Here is a 7,500-nt window from a genome sequence, read left to right as displayed (position 1 = left end):
GTGTGTGTGTGCGTTTGCGTGCGTGTGTGTGCGTGTGTGTGTGTGTGTCTGACTGTGTGGGAGTGTGTTACTGACGGAGAGAGAAGCTAAAATGAATAGTCAGACCCTCGGCATCCATAATGAAGGTGTGGTTTTCATCAATTAGTTTAGGATTAAATCCTTTGGGTGGGAAAAGTTCTTAAGCATCGCAGGCTGCAATGGCTCTTCTGTCCGATAAACAAGCCTGTCTCCTAACACTGCTTACCTCCCCCATACAGAGCTTATGAAATGCTATGGCCATGTATAAGTATGTAAGTATAAGTATATATAATGTATATGTATGTATGTAACGTATGTAACGCATGTATAAGTAAGTAAGTAAGTATAAGTATATATACTCTTTTGATCCCGTGAGGGAAATTTGGTCTCTGCATTTATCCCAATCCGTGAATTAGTGAAACACACTCAGCACACAGTTAACACACAGTGAGGGGAAGCACACACTAATCCCGGCGCAGTGAGCCGTCAACCCTCCGGTTACAAGTCCGAAGCGCTAACCAGTAGACCACGGCTGCCCTCGGCTGCCCCATGTAGTAAAATAGTGTTAGCAGACCGGTCTAATTTGTTTGCCAATGTAAATGCCGTTATCACATCTGGTGAAGCCGGCTGTCTGTCTGTTGCAATAGATGCCCCTTGAATGGAACTGCTCAGTTACCTGCCTGTACAATCATCTGTACGATCACCTCAGTTACCTGCCTGTACGATCACCTCAGTTACCTGCCTGTACAATCACCTGTACGATCACCTGTATGATCACCTCACTTACCTGCCTGCACGATCACCTGTACGATCACCTCAGTTACCTGCCTGTACGATCACCTGTACGATCACCTCAGTTCAGTTACCTGCCTGTACGATCAAAACAGAATAACGTACAGTAGATGCTCTCTGGACGTTGGAGTCTCTGTCCTTATTTTATCCTCAGACCATTGGTTCAGCACTTTAAATGACCATTGTGCATACAAAAACTACTCAGTGCCCTTGTCCTGCCTTCCCTGCCTATACTGTCAGCATAGACACACACACACTCTCTCTCACACACACACACTCACACACACACTCACACACTCATACACACTCATACACACACACTCACTCACACACAGACCTAGGATGTTGAGGATGACGCACATCAGTCTCCCTATTAATGTTTTTCATGTGACGTATTCTAGGTTCTATAGCTTTGTTTACATCCAGCTGGTAGGCAAGGGACAAGTTGAACCCATTGAACATCGTTGTCTGCAGCTGCCTCTCAGTAGGCTACATCTCTGTATTTCAGCAATGTCAACATTTCAGGCATCAATAAAGGTGATGATGAAACGTTATCCCATTGTTCAATATTTGATAGCCTGTCACAGGAACGTTATTTCGCTAAAATCACCCTGATTTGGTGCATCGATAACGTTATGGGAGAACCTGCATGTAGCCTAATGGTAGCCTAACTTTTTTTCTCTGTTCAAAACTCGGTTTACACGAAGACGATAGACTTTCTTAAAAGCTGTGAAATTTGGCCTGAAAGGAACATGTCTTCCCTCTGAAAGTTGACACAAAATTAAACAATATTTGATCATTTAACTTCAACTGAACAGCGACAGGTTTTGGTAGGCAGTACTCAGCAGACGTTAAAACGGTAGCTTACAGTTATAGCCAGCGTCAGTCAGCATCATGTAACATTACAGTTTTTTGCAACTGTTTACACACGTTTTCAAAACTCTGTGTCTATTTTTCAAAACTCCACACACAAAACCAACAATTGCTCACACAAAATGCAAAATGCCTCAAATCTCCAGCAAAATGACACACAACATTCAAAATGTCATAAACACATATTTAAATCAAACATTCGCCTCACATTACAAATATGACATTTTGGATACATTATGTACACACTGTGGCTCAAAACCTAATGCTCTTCCGTCTTTCATAGGCTTTATGTATTTCCATACAAGAGTGAAAGTTACGGTATCTACAGAGAGAAGTTGAAATACACAGAAATTTTGAAACCAAAAATAGTGATTTTTCTCAAATAATTTGCTGTTGTGAATACAGTATTTTACAGCCAACAAGAACAAAGCAAAGCAAAATACAATGACCACCAGATGTACATGGAGTTCTGAAAAAGCTGATTTTGCCTAAGACGGAAATGGCACACAATGTGTGTGTGTGTGTCTGTGTGTCTGTGTGTGTGTCTGTATGTGTGTGTGTCTGTATGTGTGTGTGTGTTTGGTGTGTGTGTGTGGGGGGTTGTGTATGTATTCAAAGGTCTATAGAAAAAGTTGTTGAGCTAATGGTAACAAACAAAAGTATAGTAAAAAAGACAAGTTTTACTGTACATAAAGTCAACTTTTTGTAGAACATTCCTTTCAAAGTATCTGCATTGGTTCTGAACATTTCAACCGGAAATCCTCTAGGGCCAGATTGAAAGGGTCCATACCTACATATAGAGTATATCTATTCATAGGCCTATACTAAGGCAATGATTGATGGTGTTCCGTAAAGTAATGAGTGTTTACACATGTGAAGAGAGAGAGTGAAGCACTGGTGATTTAGTGTGGCATTTTGATGGGTTGTGTTTGAAAAACGAAATCAAGTTACTTCCTGTTAGATTTTTGTGTGTTAAGTAGAAAATTGTGTGTGGTGTTTTGCAAAATGTGTTTTAGTAAATTGAAAACTGAGTCAAACATTGAGTATGGTTTTGCAGATTTGGTGTGGGGTTATGATATTTGGAAGACATGTTTAGAAAATTGTGTGACAAGAAAAGATTTAGTGTGTAAGCAGTTGAAAAAAACTGTAATGGTGTTAAAGTCATGAATCCTGTAACATATTATAACATATAACAGCGATGGCTTATTTGAAGACGATCTGCATGGATATATAACCACCCAGAAAAACTCAGAATGTGAGTGATAAAGTTTTTATTAGTTATCCATTGCAGCATCGGCTATATTAGGCTGTTATGCTAGCTCAGCCTTTAAATATGCTGTTATTGTGGTCATGTGGGCTTGATTTAAAGATAATTGAACTGCTTATTTCTTACATGACTGAATCAGTAGCCTAGGTTCAACAGTTGTGTTTGCTGTGTTAAGTTGTGTGTGATCGCTAAACAATTCATAGGATCAAATCAGTTTATTTTGACATACGGGAGTTAGCCTAACTGACCTGTAGGCTATAGCACATAAGCCTATTCTGTTTTCATTTATTAGCATTTGTTGTGATTATATAATCAAATGACACTCATGATAACTTGAAATAGAAGGACAGAAGATAGGTGATTGATGTCCACAAGCACGAATTTCACGAGACAAATAAGGAACAAACTGTTCCGGTAAAAATATTCTTGCCATGTTTACAATGCTGCACTTTTCCCTTCATAGCCTATCTCTGCCAATTCATTTTTGGATGACTGTAAATAGTTGTATTTTAGCCTACGTCTTCGTAGACAGGCTACACCATTAGGCCATCTTGAGAATAAAAGACTTCACAGCTGCTAACGATCATCCTCCACAACCATGAGGATAGGTAGGCTAAACGGTCGTTCATCGCCTTTTTGCTTCTTATTGTAAAACCAACTGTTAGGGCCTACACAAGTGGTCGGCATCCCGATCAATATTTGATATTAAAATTTCAATTTTGAAGCTATTTGTAACTATGTGTAGTCTATGCAACCCGACACTCTGCAGTGCCTTGCCTACCATTCTTGCCTACCACTCTAGTTGTAAACAAACGGTGACGTAACATTAGAACGGAGGTGCAAAACCTTAATTCTCTCTGCATGCCACTCCAGCAGATGAATCATGATGAGAGCTGCTGATGATTTATCGGAGCATCAAAGTGGAAGAAATGAAGGCTCTCAGTAGGCGGAGACGAAAGACAAAACCTGCTTTCCACAGCAGTATGGAGGAATGACTAGTTCTGTTTTTCTTTTTCACTCCTCCCTCTTTCACCTCCCCACTCTCCCTCTCCATCTCTCTCTCCCTCTCTCTCTCCATCTCTCTCTCCCTCTCTCCATCTCTCTCTCTCTCTCTCTCTGTTTTCTGCCACCGTGTTAAAAATTCCAGGCTGGAAAGTCTGAGTGTAATCCAAAAACATGAAAAGGAAATGACTTTAAATATGAAACTTTAAATAAACACACGGCATATATTTCCATTTCCATAGGCCTACTCCCCCTGGAGTCTGCTCACCACTGGAGAATGGGAGCCTGCTCCACACACACACACACACACACACACACACACATAGTAAGGGGATCCGTCGACAATAAGTATGGGAGCCTGCTCTGCACTCACTTATATTGGGATGGGGGGGGGGGGTGTGGATACAATATACCGCCCCCCCCTACACCTACACGCAAACCTCATAAGTAGATCCGTAGACAATAAGGGCCCAAAGCGCTAACCTCGTCGGCGACCTCACCCTGCCCTTTCGCCAACCCCGACGGAAACCTGTCATGGAATATTAGCCGTCTCGCCGCCATCGACCGTCACCCACCTTGACCCCCGGCGGGTGACCTTTGACTCACACAGATAGGTTACACGCCGCTGTCGCCCGAGCCAGGCTTTAAGGGTGATGGCCGGGGGGCGTTTGGTGGCGTGGTTTATGCTCCGCGGTAAGAACAGACACAGACAGGTATGAAGCCCTCTGTTCGCAGTCTGCCTTCCTTTCTTCATGTCAAGCTGATGAATATGGACAGAACGGACGTGTCCATTTTGGTGTGAGAGGGGTTATGAGCTAACCTGACTCTCACCAGATGAATTTCGTTCCGCCTAGCTCCACTCATCCATCTGGGATCGATCCATTGGAGAGATGTTTCAGAAGGCTGGGCCTTATCAAAAATCCTTGCATATGATTGGATAAGCCACTTGTCCGTCATCTACTTCAACCACTCACATCGAAGCCAACCCGTGACGCTGATAACAGTCTCACAGTCGCTTCTACGCTGCGTCACATCTATGAAACTCCCGCCCTGCGTCCTGATTGGCTCTACCATAAAATCTGGTGCCGAAATCACTCTCAACGGAAGCGATCCCAGATGGATGTGAGTGGAGCTAGGCGGAACGAAATTCATCTGGCTAGGGTCAGGTTAATTATGAGCGAGGCTTTCCTCAACTTGTGAAATGGACCGGTCCATTTTGGTGTGAGAGGGGTTATGAGCAGTGTGACTACGCCAGACAGAGAGAGAGGTTGTGGAGGTCCTGTTCAACAGCAGGTGTGAATGCAGATGAGAGAAGTGTTGGGAAATGTTGACTCATCTTCAAGAGTGAGTGTGTGATCACGAGTGTGAGTGTGTGTGTGTGTGTGTGTGTATGTGAGAGGAGGGAAGGTGTGTTCTTACTGACTGATCAGGATGTTCTATTTGGTGTCAAGTGAAATCCTTGGAGGCGTAAGTTTGTGTGTGTGTGTGTGCGTGTGCACTCTTGGGTGTGTTCTTGCTGAGTGATGAAGATGATCCAGCCAGCGCATCTTGTCAAATCCTAGGTGTCATTTGGGAATTTGTGTGTGTGAGGGTGGGGGCAAATCCCATGTGACTCGTAATGGTGACTATTGCATCACTCAGACCTGGCAAATGCTCCACAAACATGATACACACACAAGCACACACACATACACACACACACACACACTGTCTTGGGAATAGCAGGGGCTTCCCTGACACTGGCAACAGGCAACACGATCAGCTCGCGTTATCGCCTCGTAATTATCGTACTTTTGAACATATTAGCGCCGAGCCGGCGATCTGGTTTCACCATGGAACCCAACACCCAGTGTGTGTGTGTCCTTCTGTTTGATTCTGCTTCACATGGCCTCTCAACAAACAAACTTGGGACCAAAATATCCCTCCACTACTGCACTCCGCTCTTCCCATTGGTCCAGAGTGGCATCATGTGACACGCCGTGGCCAATGGGAGGGCTGGGCCGTGCATGGTGTGGGGTTTTGACTGCAGTGATTTAAAGTGTTGGTGGTATTTATATCAGCAGAGAAAGTGTCACCCCGAAAAGGTCAGACCTCCTGGTAAACACACTAGGCCTATTGCAGCGGAGAAAAGCCTGCTTGTTAAAGCAAACACATATAGTCATACACACACACACACACAGACACACATGTACGCACGTATAGTCACTGACACACACAGACACACATGTACACACGTATAGTCATACACACACACACACACACACACATGCACATGCACACATATAGTCATACACACACACACACACACACAGACACACATGTACACACGTATAGTCACTTACACACACACACACACACACACTCACACAAACACACATACACACACACACACATATACATACACGCACACAGTCACACACACTCGCACAGACACACTGACACACATACACACGTATAGTCACATACACACACAGACAGTATGTTTGCATAGATTGCTCCTTTATCATATCATTGAACTCTCACAGTCAAGCAAAGTGTTGGATGTCTGTCCTTAACATTAATGTGGGATCATAATAAAGTGTGATCAGGGGGGGCAGGGGATAGTATTGTATTTAGTCTCTTCTTGGTTGAGTTACTTTAGTTGAGCCAAAGCTGACTTGAGCCAAAGTGTAACAGACCTTCTTCAGCATCATCAGGGCGTATTGGTCATTCATATGATATCAGTGGGACTATTGGTCATTCATATGATATCAGTGGGACCACTAGACTACAGTGTGTATTGTTCATTCATATGATACCAGTGGGACCACTAGACTACAGTGTGTATTGGTCATTCATATGATATCAGTAGGGGCCACTAGACTATAAGCTGACAGTATTGTGAAGATCAACAGGTTAGCATCTGGCCTTTAGCTTGCTGTATAGCTGAGACTTACAGTAGGGGAATTGTGTCATTGTACCTGTGTGTGTGTGTGTGTGTGTGTGTGTGTGTGTGTGTGTGTGTGTGTGCGCGGAAATCTCTTGTTAGCTCAATGACATGATGATAGAGAGGGGGATGGATAGAGAGAAGGAGAGGATGAGAGAGGATAATAGAGAAAAAGAGAGAGAGAGGGAGAGGGGGATGGATAGAGAGAACAAGAGGATGAGAGAGGATAATAGAGAAAAAGAGAGAGAGAGGTAGAGGGGGATGGATAGAGAGAAGGAGAGGATGAGAGAGGATAATAGAGAAAAAGAGAGAGGGAGAGGGGGATGGATAGAGAGAAGGAGAGGATGAGAGAGGATAATAGAGAAAAAGAGAGAGAGGTAGAGGGGGATGGATAGAGAGAAGGAGAGGATGAGAGAGGATAATAGAGAAAAAGTGAGAGGGAGAGGGGGATGGATAGAGAGAAGGAGAGGATGAGAGAGGATAATAGAGAAAAAGAGAGAGGGAGAGGGGGATGGATAGAAAGAAGGAGAGGATGAGAGAGATAAAGAGACAAAGAGAGGGAGATGGAGATCGGTAATGATATGGAGAGAAATTAAGTGAATGCAGTTAGAGAGAAAGAGAG

The sequence above is a fragment of the Alosa pseudoharengus genome, unplaced genomic scaffold (assembly GCF_046254945.1).
Source record: "Alosa pseudoharengus isolate Yale_2024_CS ecotype anadromous, Long Island Sound unplaced genomic scaffold, YU_APseudo_1.1 YU_APseudo_1.1_scf_15, whole genome shotgun sequence".
NCBI classification, from domain to species: domain Eukaryota; kingdom Metazoa; phylum Chordata; class Actinopteri; order Clupeiformes; family Clupeidae; genus Alosa; species Alosa pseudoharengus.
The sequence above is the reverse complement of the archived record's forward strand: the minus strand, read 5'-3'. Positions refer to the sequence as shown.